General features: G+C 44.8%; 1 protein-coding gene and 1 non-coding gene across 4 annotated transcripts in view; one reads left to right on the top strand and one right to left on the bottom strand.

Annotated features, from left to right (window-relative positions):
* PHF20 (PHD finger protein 20) overlaps positions 1-14,210 on the bottom strand; it is a 135,659-nt gene extending 121,449 nt beyond the window's left edge. For 2 of the 3 annotated variants that reach the window (XM_032604835.1, XM_032604833.1), the window contains exon 1: positions 14,077-14,210. The gene's annotated coding sequence lies outside the window, so the exon portion shown is untranslated. Of the gene's footprint in view, positions 1-10,236; positions 10,321-14,076 lie in introns of all 3 variants that reach the window. The other variant, XM_032604834.1, reaches the window with a different exon arrangement.
* A 1,500-nt stretch (positions 14,211-15,710) lies between these two features.
* LOC116741079 lies at positions 15,711-15,817 on the top strand. The gene has a single exon (XR_004346050.1). It is a non-coding gene; the product is annotated as a U6 spliceosomal RNA (small nuclear RNA).
* The last annotated feature ends 5,990 nt before the right edge of the window (positions 15,818-21,807 follow it).

Below are 21,807 nucleotides of genomic sequence, written 5' to 3' on the forward strand. Positions count from 1 at the left end.
TTTATATTTTTTCATATTTTTAAAAACTAGATTATTTAAATATGTAAAAGGCCTTCATCCTTAAACTATTTTCTGGACCTACACAACTGCCAAATGATGTAGTTAGAACTAAACGTAATATTCCCATTGTACAGAAAGGAAATCGAGGTGCAGAGGGGCTAACTGCTTTCAAGGTCCTCCAAGGCAGGAGACATGTCTCCTATCACAGGGAACAGGATTTTCCCAGAGGTAGACAAACCACTTCTTGAAGGCCCTTCCTCTTTCCCTTACCAAAGTCCATGCTATGCTTATACTCATGCCTTTAGACATAAACATAGTTTGAATACAGGAAGATGAAGCAATTGGGTGCTTTTCAAATGTTGTGACAGAATTATTACACCATTATATAGCAAGCAGAAATATTTAATCTTTCAGAAAGGACAACACCTAAGCCGTGAGAAAATTGGAACACTTGAACCACTGCCTGAGGCCCTGACCATGGCCATCATTTTATACTTCAATCTGGAAAAAAGGAACAAGCTGTAAAACTGCTCCTACACTTGGAGTCAGTAATTTCAATCGGAAGGACACAGTCCAGGATAAAAATAAATCATTTGTGAAAACGAGAAAAAAACAATAGCTCTTTACATACGATGCTGGGGAAGCTAGATATAACTTGCATGTTTAATAATAAGGAAGGGACTTCCTTGGTGGCACAGTAGTTAAGAATCCACCTGCCAACGCAGGGGACACAGGTTCAATCCCTGGTCCAGGAAGATCCCACGTGCTGCGGAGCAACTAAGCCTGTGTGCCACAACTACTGAGTCTGCGCTCTAGAGCCCACGAGCCCAAACTACTGAAGCCCGCATGCCTAGAGCCAGTGCTCCACAACAACAGTAGCTACGGCAATGAGAAGCCCGCGCACTACAATGAAGAGCAGCCCCCACTCGCCGCAACTAGAGAAAGCCCCCGCGCAGCAACAAAGACTCAACGCAACCAAAAAAATAAATAGAATTTTTAAAAATATTAAAAGTAGGGGCTTCCCTGGTGGCACAGTGGTTGGGAGTCTTCCTGCCGATGCAGGGGATGCGGGTTCATGCCCCAGTCCGGGAGGATCCCACATGCCGCCGAGCGGCGGGGCCCGTGAGCCGTGGCTGCTGGGCCTGCGCGTCCGGAGCCTGTGCTCCACGACGGGAGAGGCCGCAACAGTGAGGGGCCTGTGTACCACCAAATAATAGTAATAATAATAGTAAGAGAATATTTAAATAAAACCTAATGTAGTAGGACTACACTTTAAGCTCCATTAGGGAAAGGAATGACTGATACTCAACAGATGCCTAATAAATGAAATAAAGAATGTTTACTCATTCTTTATTTATGATGATGTGAACCAACCTTAAAAAAGGAGAGTAGAACAAGACCTACGTAAGAAACACTGACAATAGTGATAACTAATTCTACAAATGTTAAGTCATGTAATCCTTACAACCACCACAGAAATAAGTACTATTATTAATCCTCATTGTAAAGATAAAACAGAGAGGAACAGAGAAAAGTGAGGGACACCCTAGGACACCCATATAGAAAGGGGCTGAGCCAGGATTTGAATCTAGGCCCTGCAGCTCCAGATTCTCAACCACTACCACACGTTAGTCTATGAGCTACATCTTTGGATTCTCTTTCTTAACTCATCAAATGAGGATTAATGGCCCCTATCTCGGGTGCTAAAAGGAAAAGATTTGCAGAACTTCTGTAGCGGTCCAGAGGTTAAGACCGTGCTTCCACTGCAGGGAGTGTGGGTTCGATTCCTGGTCAGGGAACTAAGATCCCACAAGCTGCGCAGCGTAGACCAAAAAAAAAAAAAGAAAGAAAGATTTGCAAAACCCCTATATGTCTAGCACAAAGTAGGTATTCAAAACACGGGAGCAGGGCTTCCCTGGTGGTGCAGTGGTTGAGAATCTGCTTGCCAGTGCAGGGGACACAGGTTCGAGCCCTGGTCTGGGAAGATCCCACATGCCGCGGAGCAACTAGGCCCGTGAGCCACAACTGCTGAGCCTGCGCATCTGGAGCCTGTGCTCCACAACAAGAGAGGCCACGATAGTGAGAGGCCCGTGCACCGCGATGAAGAGTGGCCCCCGCTTGCCACAACTAGAGAAAGCCCTCTCACAGAAACGAAGGCCCAACACAGCAAAAATAAATTAATTAATTAATAAACTCCTACCCCCAACATCTTCTTTAAAAAAAAAAAAAAAACGGGAGCAGAATTTTCTGAATTCATAATGCATTTATATTTAATGTTGTACTGACATGGACTCTGGATTTTATTTTGGGAGAGGTTTAAGAGTACTGTAGCCATGGTAACTGGAGGTCCTGTCTCAGCAACTGCATTGTACTCGGGGACAGGTACTGAGGGCTCAAAGTAGCAAAGAATTTGTGATAGGTGGGCATGGAACAAGAGCTTTCAATGAGTCGGCTCTAGACCGGGTTAAGGGAAAATAAACTCTAGAAAGAATATCAACCACCAGAAACTACAGAACAGGCTTTACAATAATCTAATAGTGCTTACACCAGGCTTGAAATTCAACCTCCATTAAAGGGTGATGGTGCCTTTCAAACTGAGGGACACTGCAAGTGAAAGACCAGCTTAAATCTTTATGCCTCAGGCTTCCCTGGTGGCACAGTGGTTAAGAATCCTCCTGCCAATGCAGGGGACAGGGGTTCGAGCCCTGGTCCTGGAAGATCCCACATGCCACGGAGCAACTAAGCCCGTGCGCCACGACTACTAAGCCTGCGCTCTAGAGCCCACGAGCCACAACTACTGAAGCCCATGTGCCTAGAGACCATGCTCCACAACAAAAGAAGCCACCACAATGAGAAGCCTGCACACCGTAACCAAGAGTACTCCCGGCTCTCTGCAACTAGAGAAATCCCGTGAAGACCCAATGCAGCCATAAATAAATAAACAAACAAATAAATAAGTAAACCTACCTTTAAAATAAATAAATAAATGACAAGGAGATAGATAGATAACCTACCTTTAAAATAAATAAATGACAAGGAGACAACCATGTGAAGATCCAGAGGAAGAGGATTCTAGGTAGAGGGGAAGTCCTAAAGGCAAGGTGCCTCAGGAAGGAATGAGCTCCCCTCCCCTCACAGCCCTGAGCCTAGGAGGTGGAGATGCTCCCTGCAGCCCTCACCACTGTTACAGAAAAGCATAAACAATATCAGCAGGTCCAGTGACACCTATGTCTCACAGGACGAAGCTTCCAAGGGGACTCTGCCAAAGTTCTGTCTTGGAGGAAGGCCAGGGAGTACTTAGGGATGGGAGCAGACAGGTTGCAGACTCAGATTCTGGCGAACCCTGGCTCCACTCATTGCTGGCTAAGTGAAGATGAGAAAAATCACTGAGCCTCCCTCTGTTTGCCCATCTATAAAAGCAGATTAATAACCCCTACGTCCTGGGATTCTGAGGATAAGCGAGCTAACGGATGTCAAGTGCTTGGCACAGTACACACTAAATATTCAATACTGGTGATAAAATGGCTGTGTGATAGTAGTAGCACTAGCAAAAAGGACATCAGACACAAAGGATTACAGTCAATATTATTATGCAATATTAACAAATAGTATCCAATACAAAGAACATAAAAGAGCACATCTTTAGTCCTAGGGAAGTGACAAGTTGGTTCAAGTAGGAGCAAGGGCCCCTCCATCACTATCCTCTCCTCAACAACACAGAAAGAAGACTGGGTCTAAAGCCAACCATTACCACTCCTTCAGGCCCTTGCCCAAGTCACACTAAAGAGCTGAATTAGCCTCTTTCACTTGAGAGGGTAAGGAAGGAAACAACGGGAAGAGGGGAGGAAAGTAAGGAGGCAGGAAGAAAGAAAAAGGCCCCCCAAAAAAATTCCCTTACCCTCTTCCCAGATATTTGAAATACTTTCTCTAAGAGCCAGCCTTTTCCTTCCACAATTAAAATTCAGACAGACAGCAAACACAGGTTCATTCCGAATTACTGAGAATAAATTAAGTCAGTGGATCTTCCCAGAAACAATGGAAAGGGCCGAGTGCCCAGGCTTGACTCCAGAATATATTTGCTAAATGACCTTTGCCACATTACTCAACTTCACTGAGCTAATCATCTTATCCTCACAAGTTCCTTCTCCTTTTCTCCCCATCACAGTTTAAGACTCCAAGACTGGCCAACGTGCCAAGCTAGAAACATGGGCATCACCCTTGCATCTCACTCTCAGTCACCATTTTGTCACACCTACTTCTAGGTTTCTCCCATTGCCCAGTGGTTGCCCAGTTCAGGTCCCCATCAGTTCTAATCCGATTACTGCAACAACTCTCAATGGAGCTCAAAACCTCCAGCCACACCCTCCCCAGATCCAAATCAATATTGTCTTACAAACTGACTTCTGAGTGCTTATTTTATGACATACAGTATTCTGAGTGCTTTACATAAACATCGTCTCATTTAGCATCTACCCCACAGGTTTGTAATGAGGATTACTATTATTCCTGTTTCAGAGGTGCAAAAACTAAGGTTCAAAAAGTAAGCTGCCCAAATGACAAAGCTACCAAGTATTGGGACAAGGAGCTGAACCCAGGTAATCTTACTAGCCAACTACTGCACTGGGGCTACTCTTCATCAATGCTGCTACAGCAATATTTCTAAAGCACAAATCTGATCGTAAGACTCCTCTGTTTAAAACACTTCAGGTTATATGTCAATTATATCTTTAATGAAGAAAAAAAAAGCTCAGTAGTTCCCCTACAGAACAGACTTCAAACTACTAGTGCAGCATCAAGGCCATCAGTGCGCTAGCCATTATGACCAAACCAAACCGGGGGTTGTTAGAAACGGGAGATTACAAGGAGAGGAGCAAACAAGCTCAGCAGAGGGCCAGCGGCATATGGTGGTTATGAGCCAGAACTTCGAAATGGGACTGCCTGGGTTTGGACCCCAGCTCCACCATTTTCCAGATAACCTTGCACAAGTCATTTCCTTTCTGAGCCTCGGGCTCCTTATCTGTAAAATGGGGATAGTACCAGTACCTATTTCATACCTTCATACAGGTGCTGTGAAGATAAAAATTACTTAGCAGAGCCTAGCACACAATAAGCTCTCATGCCGCCCACAAACCAAGACTCCCTGCAGTGCTGCTTCCTCTGCCTGGTCCTTCAGACTGAGCTCAGCCATCAGCACCTCGCCAAGGGCGCTGGGCCAGGGCCCACTCCATTATTCGCCCATGGCAGCCTTGCCTGCCATCTGGACCACAACCCAGCACCCTACATTGAAATTGCCTGTTTCTGAGCCTATCTCTCCTCAGGCATTTAACTCCTCATACGCATCCCCAGCAACTAACAAGCAGCGCCCTTACTTGGCAGTCAGATGCTTGTTAAATGAGATAACCTCAGCTTCCTCATTGCCAAAAAAGGAAGAAAGATAGGAAAGAGACCTGTATCACCCACCTTAAGGGATGTAGGGATTCAAGGAGACAATCATATGGAGGCTCTTTGAAAAGTGCTATCCACAGGTAAATGTAGGAACTGTTATCACTCCATGGGGGAATGGGGAGGAAGGCAAAGCACAGGGAACGAGGCCCCTGGAGTCTAAGAAAAGCTGTGCTCGGTTTTCAGTCACAGGGAGGGCTCCAGTCTATAAATGGTGGAAGGCAGCTCTGGAGCGGGTTTGTGTGGGTTCCTTTTAGGGAAGGGAACCTTTTTTTAAATATACCTGACTAAACTGTTCTTACAGGATTCCTTAATTGAGACATCACTATATTACAAAGGAAAACAATTTGGAGATAGAGTCAATACCCCATGGGACCTCCAAAGACATTTTCCTAAATTACAACTGATTCACTGCCCATGGGGCTTTAAAGATAAAAAAAAATTATTTAAGTCAATTAATTACCTTATTCTTTAAGTATTAACTTTTGTTCCTGGTCTTTATTATTAACACCAGAAAGTGGCTAACTTTTACTGAGTTTTCACCACAGGCTAAATCCTTGACAAATATTTCATTCCCAACAATGCAGAGAAGTTGGCAGTATTATCCCATTTTACAGGAGGGAAAGGAGGCTTAGAGCAAATAACTTGCCAATGGTCACCTGGCTAGGAGGAAGAGCTAGGATTTGAGAAGCAGGACCTCCTCCCAAACCCACTCTATTTATTCTGCGTTTAAATGTAAGGCCTTTGAGGCAATTCCCTGGCAGTCCAGTGGTTAGGGGGCCCTGGGTTTGATCCCTGGTCCGGGAACTAAGATCCCGCAAGACGTGGCCAAAAAAATTAGAAAATTGAAAAAAATAAGGCCTTTGAACAACAAGGTCCTACTGTATAGCACAGAGAACTATATTCAGTATTCTATGACAAACCATAATGGAAAAGAATATTAAAAAAAGAATATACATATATATGTATAAATGAATCACTGCTGTACAGGAGAAATTAACACAACATTGTAAATCAACTATACTTCAATTATAAAAAACCACAATTAACATAGGGGATTTTACAAACATTTTGTAAGAGGAATAAAACAAAATAATGGTAACATATACTCAACTCTTCACAGTTCACCAAGTTTTAATAATCTTATAAATTAGATTTTCTTATTCCCATTTCATAGATTAGGAAATGGAGAGAAAAGGGTAACATTTACTGATACTTACAATGATAGATGTGAGGTAGTTATGATGATACTTGAGAAAGAAAACAGAGGTCCAGATATGTTAGAAACTTGCCATGCTGGAAGTCTGCCTCCAATGTCTGTGCTACAGGGAGGGTCCCAAGACGTTTGAGCCCCACGCCCAAGTGACATGTAGCCCCAACAGAGTGGCAGATGCTAGAATGCAAACTCGGGCATTCTGCCTGCAAATTCTGATCCTTCACCACCACATACCACGCAGCCTGGACATGAAAGGTGGCCTCTTAAACTATCTTGCCTTTCTGAATTGCAGATGTATAATTCTCATATAGATCACAGTATGACCGACGTCCTACTCATCAAAGCACTTTGGACAGCATTCACCACTCCATGAGACTTAGAGACTGCCAAGCAGACCAAACCAGCCACGCACCGGGGCCTCAAGAAGGGGAGAAATGGGCTTCCCTGGTGGCAAAGTGGTTGAGAGTCCGCCTGCTGACGCAGGGGACACGGGTTCGTGCCCCGGTCTGGGAAGATCCCACATGCCGCGGAGCGGCTGGGCCCGCGAGCCATGGCCGCTGAGCCTGCGCGTCCGGAGCCTGTGCTCCGCAACGGGAGAGGTCACAACAGTGAGAGGTCCGCGTACCAAAAAAAAAAAAAGGGGAGAAATGCAGCCTCAGCTGGGAGTTTGGCTTTTACAATTAAGAGATGTTTACATGGTCAGGAACAGAATCTGAGATGAGGTGGCAAGGCCACCTCTTCTCCCAACAGTGCCTCAGTCCTGCGTTCCAGGCTGCCACCTGTTTGATATTGTGACTAATGTGACTTATTCAAACCTTGAGGGAGAAAAGTAAGGCAGCTGTAGAGAGGAGGATGTAAGGGCACCAGGCTTGCAGGCAAAGCAATCTGGGTCATTAGCCAAATGACCTTGGACAAATAAATTACTTAATCTCAGTTTTCCTGTCTATTAGATGAAGATAATGGATAAATTGTAAAGATTCAATAAGACCTAATAGAGTGCTCCAAACAATGCTAACTAAAATGCCCACATTTCCAGGCTAGGGTTCCACAACCTATAAATCCCAGCACCTGTATAAGCAAGGAAGGCACGTCAACCCACCTAGCCATGTGCCTTTTCCACAGGAAAAAGAGACCTCTTGAAAATCAGGTCTCTACTAGGACAAGATGAGACCTCTTACATCATCTAAGATGCCTAGGAGTCAGTCTTTAAAATCTTAGGATTATGCTCCTGACAAGGGAAAAGCTCTTATCAAATAAAACCATCATTTAAAATCCTTTCCCAGGTCCCTCCTCTTCTTCCTTCCCCTAAGTCCACTAATTCAGGAACCACCTCCCTTTCATACAACTGCCCTATTTATGTTTGGTGACTCATACCCAGCTGCTAAAATTTTACGGGATTTCTAAAAGCTCACCTCTCCCATTATTTGGCCAAAGAAAGCAAAGGACAGTTGATACCTAGCACAAGATCTAGTAAAGTTGTCACAGCATTATTACAAATCAAGGTTTCAATTTTCAACAGGTTACCCCAAAGTTAATCAATAACCTGTAAAGGTCAGTTGCTAAGATGAATTAAGACAGGGACAGCATCCTCCCTCTCCAAACTTACAATCTAACCAAGGAGGCTCTGACTAAACACACATTTTGGTTTAAAGTATGTTTATCAAAAAAAAAAAAAAAGACAAAAAAAAAGGTTTATCAAGAAACATGTAAACATCCCATCACTTCCTAGAAAGATGAGGAAGGGGGATTAGGTTATATACATCTTTGATCCCTCATTTCCAGGCAACATCAGCAGCTGCCCTTGAGAATAATCAGGTGCTCTCAAAGAATTGTTAGCTTTACTCACTGATGAAGTTATTTAAAATTTAAATTTCTTATCATTGTCCTTAGCAACTTCTTGTCAGGTTTTGTGGCTGAGTGTGTTCCTAGAAGGAAGAGCATTTAGAAGTAATTTTTAAATGAAGTTTGGGGACTTCCCTGGTGGCACAGTGGTTAAGAATCCGCCTGCCAATGCAGGGGACAGGGGTTCGATCCCTGGTCCGGGAAAATCCCACATGCTGCAGAGCAACTGGGCCCATGCGCCACAACTACTGAGCCCGCACTCTAGAGCCTGCGAGCCACAACTACTGAAGCCCACATGCCTAGAGCCTGTGCTCTGCAGCAAGAGAAGCCACCGCAATAAGAAGCACACACACCGCAGGGAAGAGTAGCCCCCGCTCGCCACAACTAGAGAAAGCCCACGCGCAGCAACAAAGACCCAATGCAGCCAAAAATAAATAAATAAAGTAAATAAATTTGTTTTAAAAAAATGAAGTTTGAACTTAGGAAACACTTTCAAATTTGATAGGGTGTTTAAGCACCTTTAAAATCCAGGATGGGGCTTCCCTGGTGGCGCAGTGGTTGAGGGTCCGCCTGCCGATGCAGGGGACGCGGGTTCGTGCCCCGGTCCGGGAGGATCCTGCGTGCTGCGGAGCGGCTGGGCCCGTGAGCCATGGCCGCTGGGCCTGCGCGTCCGGAGCCTGTGCTCCGCAATGGGAGAGGCCACAACGGTGAGAGGCCCATGTACCGCAAAAAAAAAAAAAAAAAAAATCCAGGGTGAAGAACCAGCTAGCTGATTTCCTTGAGACCTTGCGACAAGATGGCTAAAAGCATTACATTCATTTTCCCCAAACTCCAGCAAAAGGCAAACTACCTGCTTCATTTTTAAATTTAATTCTACCTACTCTGCTAATTCAAAGCAAAAAACAAAGCTGGGGTGAGGAGGAGGGAAAAACATTTTTAAAATACACATCAGATAAGGGAACTTGCAAATAAACAAAATTGCATGTCAACTACAGACTCCCTCTTACTGATTCAGGGAAGTAGCTAATGTTGAATGGAGAATTCAAGGAGGACTTCTTTGAGAAGCTTAGACAGTTTTGAATGAAATAAAGCATGGAAATGGCAGAGGACACGGAGGCAGAAGAATGCTGAAGCTGGGTGTGAAGACAAGGTGGCTGCCTCAGCTAGAAAAGAGGCAGTGGCAGAAGTGACTCGGACATGGAAATGATTGGCAGCATGCCCAAAAGAGCACGTGAAGGAAATCAGATCTGCTACAAGCTCCCACAGACACTGGGTTTCTAAGCAAGGCACGAACAAAGGCTCAGAGCAGGGTAGACCTTGGAGATAATCAGCCCCTCACTTTACAAATGGGGAGAATGAGGTCCAGTAGTATTAAGTAACTTGCCTGAGGTCTCACAGTGAGTGGAAGAGCTGGGACTAGTGCCAAATCCAGATCAAATCCGTTACTGAAGAGGATCTATCTGACACTCATGTGAGGGATGGGGGGAAGGGAGAGGACCAGGACACAAAATAGTCTAGTCATTCAGGTTTGTCCTGATTAGGGCCCAGAATAGGATCATGCTGGGAAAAGTCCACGACAGGTGATAGAGCCAGGGAAATAGGTACAGATGACCTAAGACACTTAGAAAGGAAAAACCCACTAAGACTTAAAAATAGATGTGGATATAAAAGGAGAGAGCGCATCATAAGCCATGATTCCCACCAAAGAATAATGTCATATTCCCACCAGCATTCACCTTTGTGAAGCTCCATACAGAGACAAGTCAGTAGCTTCCATTCAGGGTCCAGGCACCTGCATCTCCCAGGCCCATTTCCAGGACCTAGAAAATCAAGAAGGACTCCTTGGAAATTCCAATACCTGTGACCCTGTTGACTTGGAGTATCTCAGAATCACTACCCATGGTAGGGTAATAGATGAGGAACCAGAGAGGCAAGCTGGCTGATTACTACATAGGAGTTACTAGAATGATTTTATGTCAAGAGTTATGTTTACCTTCAATCAAGAAATAGTTAAGCATTTATTTATTACATAAATTTGTTTATTTATTTGTTTTTGGCTGTGTTGGGTCTTCATTGCTGCGCACAGGCTTTCTCTAGTTGCAGCGAGCGGGGGCTACTTTTCGTTGCAGTGCACAGGCTTCTCATTGCAGTGGCTTCTCCTGATGCAGGGAACAGGCTCTAGGCATGCAGGCTTCAGTAGTTGTGGCGTGTGGGCTCAGTAGTTGTGGCACGCAGGCTCAGTAGTTGTGGCATGCAGGCTTAGTTGCTCAGCGGCATGTGGGATCTTCCCAGACCAGGGCTCGAACCCATGTCCCCTGCATTGGCAGGCGGATTCTTAACCATTGCGCCACCAGGGAAGTCCCAAGAAATAGTTAAGCATTTAAATTTGACAAAATACATAGGAATCAAACTCCTGGAGAAGTTCCAGCCGTGATTTTAAAAGTTTAATGCTAGAATAACTACAAATGAATATAAATAGTAGTCCTCCAAAGGGGACTTGTACAAACTCTAAGGAGTGGGCGTCTAGATAAAGAGAGAATGGAAAATAATGCCCCAGCTTAAAGCTAACCACCACCTTCCTATTTTCAAAGAGAAATCTTTAACTTTGTGCACAGAACCTAACTACTCAAAGTTTAGTTCAGTAATATTACCACCACCTGGGAATTAGAAAAGAATATACTCAGGCCCCACCCTAAACGTACTGGATTAGAATCAGCATTTTAGCAAGACACTCCCCACCCCAGGTGATTTATTTCCACATTCAAGTTTGAGCAGCACTGGTGCAGAATACTTTAAGGGTGGACTATATATATGGCACTACACAGAGTACCAAACAGGCAAATAAGAGACCAAGTACCTGTTCACTTTCTGTATACCATATTTTATTAGGTACTGCTCAGATGCTCAGACAGACCTCCAACGCTTTTTAATGAATTTGGTACTTACTAATGACCACATGATATAAATGTGGGATCCATTTCACTTCCTGAAATAATACAGTTCTAGCATTTTCATGCACATGAAATTTAAAACAGCTTAGTTGTTCTGAAAATACAATAATGATTCATTTTATTCAAGTTCCAACACTGAGTTCAGAGCACTTCACCACAAGCCCCATTAATTCCTACAGGTTCCTAGGAGTATCATTAAATCCCCCAGCATCCCTAAGAAGCAGGTGCTTGGCAAACATCCAATCTTCAAATGAGATTCAGAAGGACGTGGTCCTGAAAATGCAGTATTTTTCTGCCTTGTCCTGCCAGGGTAGCTTCTCGGGCTCAAACTCTCTCCCGCACTGAGGCCTCATACAGCTGCACACTCAAGTACTTCCCGAAAGGGAGAAAGGTCAGAGGTGTCATTATCCCATAAGCACTTGAGATTCCAGCTGTGGAGAAATTAATCTGGTTCGTTCCCGCTGAGAAGCCCTGAGTAAGATCTGGAAAGACAGAGGGAAATACAAAAGAAAGAACCTACTGAGAGGCTCTTAGGAGAGGAGAGGTCTCAGACATTTGCAGATTTTAAGGAGGGGGTTGGGGGCAAGGCTTGGCAGATAACTGAGAGGATTACGGGGAGAGGTAAATATCCATCTCCCACTTCTCCCCCAGAAACAACAACAAAAAAAGAGTGACCAAGAGATTCCTCCAAATGACCTCCTTTCTTGATAAAAGGAAGGAAAAAAGCCAATGTAGGGAGGAAGCGTATGAGTTGGAAGCAAGACTGAAGAATCTCTTGAGGGTTTTTTGGTTTTGTTTTTTTTCCAACGAAGGGAAATAAAGCAAAGGAGAAAACAGTACCCATCTAACCAGAATCTTATAGGAAGCAAACCACCAGGAGGATTAAGAGCGCTGTGAATAACCAAAGAAATGCAAGGGGATTCCTTTCCAGTTTAAATCCAGCACTGGGGAGTCAAGCAGCCCTGGACTTGAAGCCACTTCCAGAGCAAGGGGAGGAAAAGGGAAAATTTTTACAGCCGCCAATAAGCAGAGCAGTGTCCAAAGAAAGAAAGAAACCAGAAAAATGCTAGGGGATAGGGCAAGCCAAGAGAAAAGAGCTCCTGTTAGCAGAAAAGTAAAAGATAAAGTATACACATTGGAGACAACATGCAGGCATCCCCTTTAGGATGGGCAGGGAGATCCTCCCCTAGGGGGAGGGGACTTCAGGAGGTAAGACTAGGAAGTGTGCACAGAAAAAAGGTCCCAGAAGCAGAGAAAGTGTGGTGCTGAAGATATTTATTCACCAGTGGAAGGAAGAGGAAATAGGTGCACTGCCCTGACAGGGAGAGCACCTAAAGGGAAAAGGGGTTCCAAAGAGGGAAGGAAGCTGAGGAAAGAAAATATCTTGGATGGCAAAAAAGCTCAAGAACCTTGGACCATCGTATGGAAATGAACAAACTCAGAAAAAAGGTGCGCCGTCCGAGATTTAACAAGCACCAGGAAGGTTGCTGCACCCTGAGAATTGTGTAACCAAAAGTAGTGCATGCTGTACATCTGGAGGGCACAGGAAACAAATACACTTTCAGATATGAAAAGTCTCCCCCAGGAAATAAGGTGGTCGGACTTAGAGAACTCATGAAAAACAGTGCAACCGCAAGAATAGAGTGACTGGAAAAAGTAGTGAATTTCCTTGTGTAAATACAAATATGTATCCTAAAATTTCAGGATTTGGATCTCATTTTCGGTAGACTCTGGAAATGAGGTGCACTCCCAGATTTTGAAGGAGCAGGGAAAGGAAGCGGCCCCTAAATTTAAGAAATTCTGGAAAGCACGTTGCCAGATTTGGGGCCTGGAAAAGGGAATTCTTCCTCGATTTTGTGCGAATATAAGTACCCAAAAAACTTTGGTTATTGGACCCCAGATTTAAGACTCGCTAATGGGAAGAACCCCCAAATTTGAAAGGGGATGCTTACTCAGACTGGAGGCTCGAAAAGGTAGTTGTCCTCCCAGTATGGGGGTCGTGGGTCAAGGGATACATCCTTAGTTGGGCAGGCTTTGGAAATTTAGATAACATCCCAGGGCTGGAGCTTAAGAAACGGGGCGCACCGACCACATTTTCTAAAAACTATAGAGAAAGGGGACACTCCCATAGTCTGGCGCTTGAGAAAGGGGTGTGCTCCCCAGAATAGGATAAAAGAGTCAGTAAAAGAAAACGCGTTCCCAAAGCACAAGGCAACTGCAGGGGCTGCTTGTGGAGCTCTCGAGGGCCACACAGCTCAGGCTCCGGCCCTAGCGCTTACACCCCACCCCCAACACGGCCCGTTCCGCGCCCCGGGCCCCGCACCCCGCGGCCCAGCCCCCTCAGGAGTCGCTGATTGGCCGCAGCCACCGTCACTCCTGAGGACAGCCCTAGGGATTGGGCGCCGCCCGCACGCCCGCCACGCTCTCTGCAGCGGTCCCCGGGCCTCCCTCCCGGCTGGGCGAGCCGGGCCAGGCGGGGAGCGGGGCCGGGTAGGAGACCGGAGCAGCGGTGGCGTCCGTCACCGATCCCGCCAGCACGGCGCGCGCGCGCGACACGGGCCCGGCCCGACCCGACCCTGCCCCAGCCAGCCGGCTTCACCTCGCCGCGCCTTGCCGCGACCTCACCTCACAGCCCCGCTCCGGCTGCTCCGCTCCGGGTCCAACCGACTGAAGGACTCTGCGTGCTGCGCACCACGTGACCCCGGGGACGCGCCCAGCGTATCCCCCGCCCCCCACACACACGCACCATCGACTCCACCGAGTGACGCAGCGCCTCAGCTGCCCCGCCCTCGGCCCCGCCCCACCCTATCACCGTGGCGACGGCTCGGGCGGGACACGCCCACTGCCCTGACGCGCGGGAACAGGCCTTCTCCCGGGTCCGGAGCACGAAGTCCCCTCTCACTCGTATGCACTTTGATCACACGAAGGCCAGGACTGGACACTATCCATCACCCGTTAATTTTGCCTCCCGAATGCATCTCCGAAGCCTCCTACTTCTCTGTATCCTGCTGCCAGCACTCCAGTCTAGTCCACCATCACCTCTCTCCTAGATGATGGTTGTCCTCTCCACCCAATTACTCTTTCCTCTTCCAATCCATTCACACTCAGACAGCGGGAGCTTTTCAAAACGCAACTATATTCACAGCCATCCCCTGCTCAAAGCCCGTTGCCCGCTGTTCTTCAGATTAAGATCTAAATCTTCACTGTGTGCCAGGCTCTTCAGAGTCTGTACCTAACTTTCCTCTCTCACATTGGCACGCATTCAGCTCCCCCACATTCTCAGTTCTCAGCATCTTTCAAGTCCTCAAACACGCCAGGTTCCTTTCCGCCTCAGGGCCTTTGCACTCATTTCCCACCCCCCCACTCCGCTTCACTTCATTAGCTCCTAGGAAGGGATTCCAATTGCTGGTGTGGAGAGGAGCAGTATTCTGCCTCAGGAGACCAGGTCGGAGTTGCAGCCACCCCCAAGGGTCTGAGATGTTTTCCCAGTGGGACTTGGGAAGTTCCAAAGAGGAATGCTTAACATTTGTTATTTAGGAAGGCAATAATGACTTTATTTTACTTTGGAAAAACAGGGCAGCTAGATTGCACTTTTTAAATGTAAATGTAATCATGTCACTGCCCTGCTTAGAACAACCAGTCTCTCCATCACATCCTCCACCCTTGCTATTTCTCTGGCTACATTGACTTGCTATCATTTCTATGGTTCTCTCCAAGCTCTGTCCAGGCACTGGGCCATTGACTAGGCTGTTGCTTTTTACAAAACTAACCCTTTAACAGCTTTCAGTTTGTCATCTCCTCGGTGAGGTCCTCTTTGACTACATTAGCTAGAAAGTGCTCCCCTTGATCTCCTACCTCGTACAGGGAAATTGCTCTCGACCTTATCACTGTTCATTTTCATCAGAGCACTTCACATAGTTTGTAATTATTTAAATTGTTTGTTCTCTTGGTTTTATTTGTCTTTTTCCCCAAAATTAGAGTTAGGAACTATCTTGTATCTACTGAATTGTCAGAACCTGACAAATAGTAGATGCTCATTATGTATCTGTGGAAGGAATGAAAGGAAAGAGAATATTTGAAGGGAAAAATGATAATTGAAAATAATGAGTAGATTCTTCTTTAATGACCTGGCTCCATAGGAGTGGTCTTTTCAAATCTGGACTGGAGGCTGAAGAGAGGATTTCCTGAGCTGATGTAGTCAGGGCAGAGGGCAGTGCTTAGGGAGAGCTTCTAGGAAATCAGGGACAAAAGGTTCAGCTGTACACACTTTGACAACACATATACAAAAGTTGTAACCATACAGAGAAGTTTAGTGTGGCCCCTGCCCAAGAATAACATGCAAATTAGTGAAGTGTTCCTTTTTTTTTTTTTTTTTTTTTTTTTGCGGTACGCAGGCCTCTCACTGTTGTGGCCTCTCCCGTTGTGGAGCACAGGCTCCGGACGCGCAGGCTCAGCAGCCATGGCTCACGGGCCCAGCCACTCCGCGGCATGTGGGATCTTCCCGGACCGGGGCACGAACGCGTGTTCCCTGCATCAGCAGGCGGACTCTCAACCACTGCGCCACCAGGGAAGCCCGAAATGTTCCATATTTTTTAAAAAATTTAAAACACCTTCTGGAATTTGAGGACCAAAAGTACCTACATGAAGTCGGATAAGGGCTCAGATACAGGAAGAAAGGACCTTCCCAGGATCCTCTGGGTTTATGTTTATTAACGTGAAATTGCTCAGATTTTAGTGGCTATTGTAGCATATAGAGAATTTTTTTGCCCCGCAACCGAAGTCATGCCACGAATCCATAGCCCCATACAAATATAACATGTTTCTTTACTTATTCAACCTGCACATATAGAGACCCAGGCTTGAGCTGAGCATCAAAGACACAGAGCAGGGGACTTCATTGGCGGTCCAGTGGTTAAGACTCCGTGCTTCCACTGCAGGGGCAACAGGTTTGATCCCTGGTGGGTCGGATCCCACATGCTGGCAGTGCAGCCAAAAAAAAAGACACAGAACAGAATGAGATTTAGGCCCTGCTCTCAAGGAGTTTACATCCTGGTAAAGAAATCATCACAATTTGTAAGCTAAAATTCTTTTTGTCTGTTGCAAATACAAACATGGACACTGTTGCAAGTACAAACAAAAGAAACATGTATTACAAGGATGTTTGGGGGCCCAGAGCATGCACAGGAGGGCAGCCTTGGAAAATAAGCAGCACAGAGCAGCTCCAGCAAGAAACAGCAGCTTCTGCAGCCAGCAGCACCACACATCACAGCTGGGATTCAATCCTAATATCCCTTTGTCTTTGAGTCACTCACTCAAGAGGCAAAGTCTTGGCGGGGAGCTGATGTTGATTGGTCAATCTCAGGTCACATGTATTAGTCTAGGCTGCCAGGGGAAGAGAGAAACGATTTGCCCCTAAGGATATCCCCCCAAATGAAAAGAGAGGGGGAGGACTGATGCTGGCCAGACAAAAATAACTTCATACAAGTATGAATGAAATACCTTGGGAGTTAAGCTTTTCCTGATTAAAAAACCTGTGGAGGGCTTCCCTGGTGGCGCAGTGGTTAAGAATCCGCCTGCCACTGCAGGGAACACAGGTTCGAGCCCTGGTCCAGGAAGATCCCACATGCCACGGAGCAGCTAAGCCCATGCGCCACAACTACTGAGCCTGCACTCTAGAGCCCGCGAGCCACAACTACTGAGCCCGAGTGCCACAACTACTGAAGCCTGTGCGCCCAGAGCCCATGCTGCACAACAGGAGAAGCCACCGCAATGCGAAGCCCGCGCACTGAAACGAAGAGTAGCCCCTGCTCACCACAACCAGAGAAAGCCTGCGTGGAGCAACGAAGACGCAACGCAGCCAAAAATAAATAAAATAAACAAAAAAACACTGCAGAAACTTGGTTTGCTTGCTTCTGAACGGAACAGTCCTGGGCTGCTAGTCACAGAATCCCAGTTTGAAAAGTTCTGGTCTAAACTCCAGGTCTCACCACTGCCTCTTTAGCAGCTTCCATTATTCTGCCTTAAGGCCCTCCCCAGCATCTCACTAGTAGTTGGTCTCAACCTCCCAATTCTTTCTTACCTAAAACCTTTCTTTGTCTAGGTAGGCATTCAATTAATAGTTGTGATTGAGTGAACAAGTGATAGAATGAATGTACAGCAGCCTCAACTCCAGAGAGTAGAATCTCTCCAACCATTTCAGAACTGTGGTCCCAGCACATAAGATGACAGCTCCACAATGAAACCCTACATACACATGAGAATATACTGTAGCACCAGAGATATTCAATACCTGCATGGAAGTGTCCTTTCTCTCCCTAAGCATCACTTTTCTTCAACTGTAAAATGGGATGATATTTACCCTCATTCACAGAATTGTCACGATTAAGTTAAATAACATGTGAGAGTGTACTGTAAACTGCATAGTTCTAAATAAATGATTTTCCAATTGCTTTCTTATTAGATTCATTGTCTAGAGTATTCAATGTCCCTAGCTAAAGAAAAGCAGAATTAAAGAACTGAGATAGGATATTCAATTAGAAAACTGATCTTTCTCAACCTCTACCCAGCAAACCTTTATACTCTGCCCTATGCAACCCCAAGGCATTTACAATCAGTCTGTCAAGGGAAAAGGGGAAAACTAAAACAGAAAAGCAAGCCCCTTGGCTGTGACTCACACCCACAGATCCCATGTACTCAGAGTATCACCAAGCCTGAGCATGTCAGTCTCCAAAGCAGGAACAGGGGTATGACATCTGCAGCACCAAGCTGAGTGTGAGAGCTCAGGAAGTCGGAAACCACAGTCACAGCAGCATCTGAGGTCCAAGAACCTCCACAAGGCACCAGGGGCCCAAGGGAAGTGGGTTGAGTCTTTGCCCTGGTCTGAGGTCTCTCCAATCTGGGCCTGATGGAAAGTTACTGAGTTCCTCAAGCCTTACTGCTCTCCAAGTGAGGGGGAGGAGAATTAAGTAGGAATTCCAATATATTTCCAGCGTTTTGCAAGATTATATAGAGGGGGTAGGGGCAGGGAGAGAAGGACGATTTTTATTCTTGCTACAGCCACTAAAGAGAGTGATAAAATCCACCTGGACTACTTCAAGGGCAGGGGTTCTCTTCTTTGTCCCTTGGGAGTCCCAGTACCTAGCACTATTCCGTGTAATTTAAGCATACTAATACTTGTTTCTTGTGGGTTGAAACTTTTGCCAGTTTAGAGATAAAGAGAAAGGGGGAGGAGTTTAGCCCCAGAGACTACTGGAATGGAAGCTATAAAGAAGTCAATTAAAGAAACAATCTCTAAAAATCTGCTAGACTCCAGTTCACTCCCCAGATTTCTTGTAATTTAATTTTAAATAGTCATGCTGTCCCATGATTTGAATTCCAGAAATTATATAAAAAGCATACAATACAAAGTCTCCCTCAAATTTTTGTTCCTCATTTGTCTTGTTTCCATTGGTAACTGCTCCTATCTTCGCTCCTGCACCAGAGATGGAACCCATGCCCCCTGCTGTGGAAGCACTGGGTCCTAACCACTGCACCACCAACTCTTACTTTCTTATGAATCCTTTCAGTATTTCTTTATGAGTATAAGCAAAGCTGAATATAAGTTCAAATATATTTTGAACTTTTTACACAAAAGAAAGCATTGATACATGGTGTTCTCCACCCTAATTTTGTCACTAAACACACTTTGGACACCTTGTACATTTTGTACAATGGTATAAAAATAACTTTCTTATTATCTTGTTTTATTTTACTGCTACATAGTATTTCTTGTGTGGATATATTAAAACTTGCTTAATCAGTCCCCTATTTAAGGACATTTGGGTTGTTTCCAATCCCTGGCAATTTAAAAACTATGTTCCATTTAGAAATAATTCAACTCGTGTGCAGACAGAACTGTAGTCTATTCTCTGATATGGAAAAACTGAACCACAGGGGTATATGCATTTATATATATATATATATATATATATTTTTTTTTTTTTTTTTTTTTTTTTTGCTGTACGCGGGCCTCTCACTGTTGTGGCCTCTCCCGTTGTGGAGCACAGGCTCCGGACGCGCAGGCTCAGCGGCCATGGCTCACTGGCCCAGCTGCTCCGCGGCATGTGGGATCTTCCCGGACCGGGGCACGAACCCGTGTCCCCTGCATCGGCAGGCGGACTCTCAACCACTGCGCCACCAGGGAAGCCCTGCATTTATAATTTTGATAGAAATTGCAAGTTACCCACTATAGATTCCCTCAAAATATAACTCCACAGTTGCAAGATGTGTTACAAGTCATCTTTACTTGTAACACTTAAAATCTGCAATTTATTTATAGCTTAAGAAATAGAAATGTTTTCAAGATTATTCCCATAATGTTATTCTCACTTACATGCATTCTTGATAGTGAAATGAGTGATATTCCAGTTATCCAGCTAGGAATGTGTACAACCCACTTCCACAACCATGTATGTCACACAAGTCATCATCATGTGTCTTTTTTTTTTTTTTTTGCCCCACCATACAGCTTGCAAGATCTTAGTTTCCCAACCAGATATTGAACCCAGGGCCCAGCAGTGAGAGCGCTGAATCCTAACCACTGAACCACCAGGGAATTCCCACTATGTGTCTTTAAAAAAGATGTATTAGCAATTATCTTGATGATCTTGATGTAGGGGTAAATATCTATCAGACATGCAAAGGACAAGCCATTAAGGAAAATACTATAAATTCAACAACATAAAAAAATTCTATCCATGAATATATATCTACACATGGATGGTCTCAGGGCTATAGGGAAATGAGACAGGGAATGGAGGCTAAGGAAGAATAACTCAAAGAGGGACCATTCACTTTGTTTCCAATGTTTATAAACAATGTTGCAATAAACAATTCGCTTACTGACGATCTTTCACAATGATGTTTCCAGTTGCTTACAGACAATGCTTCAATAAACAGCCTTGTACATTCAGAAAAGGAAAAAGAGGAAAATCTGGGGCTGTGTCTCGCTTAATGGAAATTGTGTGCCAAGAAGCAAATGTGTGATTGAATGTATTGATATAATTATGCACATTTGAGGTTAAAAAAGGTAGGGGGGAGGTGAAGAACATTGATAATTGATGCTCTGCCCCTCACACCCCTCTGGACTCCTTCTTACCTGCTTATTGACTCACTAAGACCCAAAATCTCTCCCCTGCTTCTCAGTTGTTGCACATTTGTTAGTTTGAAATCTAACCTCCTTGACGTCACCCTACCCAACCCAGCTCACAGTTCCCCTGGGCCTAAAAAAAGTCACTGAAGTCCAATCTAGATTCCAAATTCCACGCTCTAAATAGTATCTCCAAAAAAGTCATTGGATGACAATTATGGAAAAATGGGTAATCACAGGTACGCTCACACCTTATTCCACTTCGCTTGTTTTCCTTGCCTATATCACTGTCTTTTTTTTTTCCTTGCTACTTCATAAGCACTTTTAAGGCCTTTATGCTTTTCAAAGATTTATTTACCCTACATGCTGAGTCATCACCCTTCCTCCTCCCACTCCTACAATTGTAGGAAGTAAAATAAAGACAGAAACTTGGCTAAAGTAGAAACTAAAGGTGCCATAAAACCCCAAATGCTGAAATCTTATGAATACATAAAGAGCTGGATTCTACACACTTTGAACTCTTCCTACCCTAGAGAGCCTGTGTCTTCCCACCAGGGAAGACAGGGGTAAAACCTTTGACTTTTCAAAGGCCAGTTGGAGAAATAAGTTATATTTATATTTCCTATAGAGTTTCCAATTTTTCCTTTTACCCCTGCACACCACACTCACCTTTGCCTGTCTCCCCTTCCTATTCTACTTCAAATTTTTATCCCTTTTGGAAAAAAAAATAATGACAATATCTATTGAACATTCATTGTTTGCCAGGCACTGTACTAAGCCGTTTACATGAGTTATTTCATTTAATATTGACAATAACCCCTGAAGAGAGGTCCTATGTATTATCATCATTTTGCAGTTGAAGAAATGGAAGCCCAGAGAAGTTAAGTTATTCATCTAAGGTCACATTGCTAAGAATAATTTAAACGCAGACAGTTTAACTCCAGGTCTCATGCTTATTAATCCTGAACTCACCAAATTCTCAGTTGAGACTCCTCTAGCTCCCCTGTTCTCAAACTCTCTCCAATCTGGCCAATTCTACAAACTATTCAAGTTGCCATTCTAACATAATACTAATAATAAACAAAGTGACCCTTTAAAAGCATGTCAAATCATCCACACCTTTGCACAAACCCTTATAATGTTGTGCCTTCTCTAACTGAAAGTAAATTCAAAATCTTTACCTACAAGCCATTCTTTTTTTTTTTCCTCTCTTTTTTTGCGGTACGCGG

This window comes from Phocoena sinus, chromosome 15 (assembly GCF_008692025.1).
Source record: "Phocoena sinus isolate mPhoSin1 chromosome 15, mPhoSin1.pri, whole genome shotgun sequence".
Classification (NCBI taxonomy): Eukaryota; Metazoa; Chordata; class Mammalia; order Artiodactyla; family Phocoenidae; genus Phocoena; species Phocoena sinus.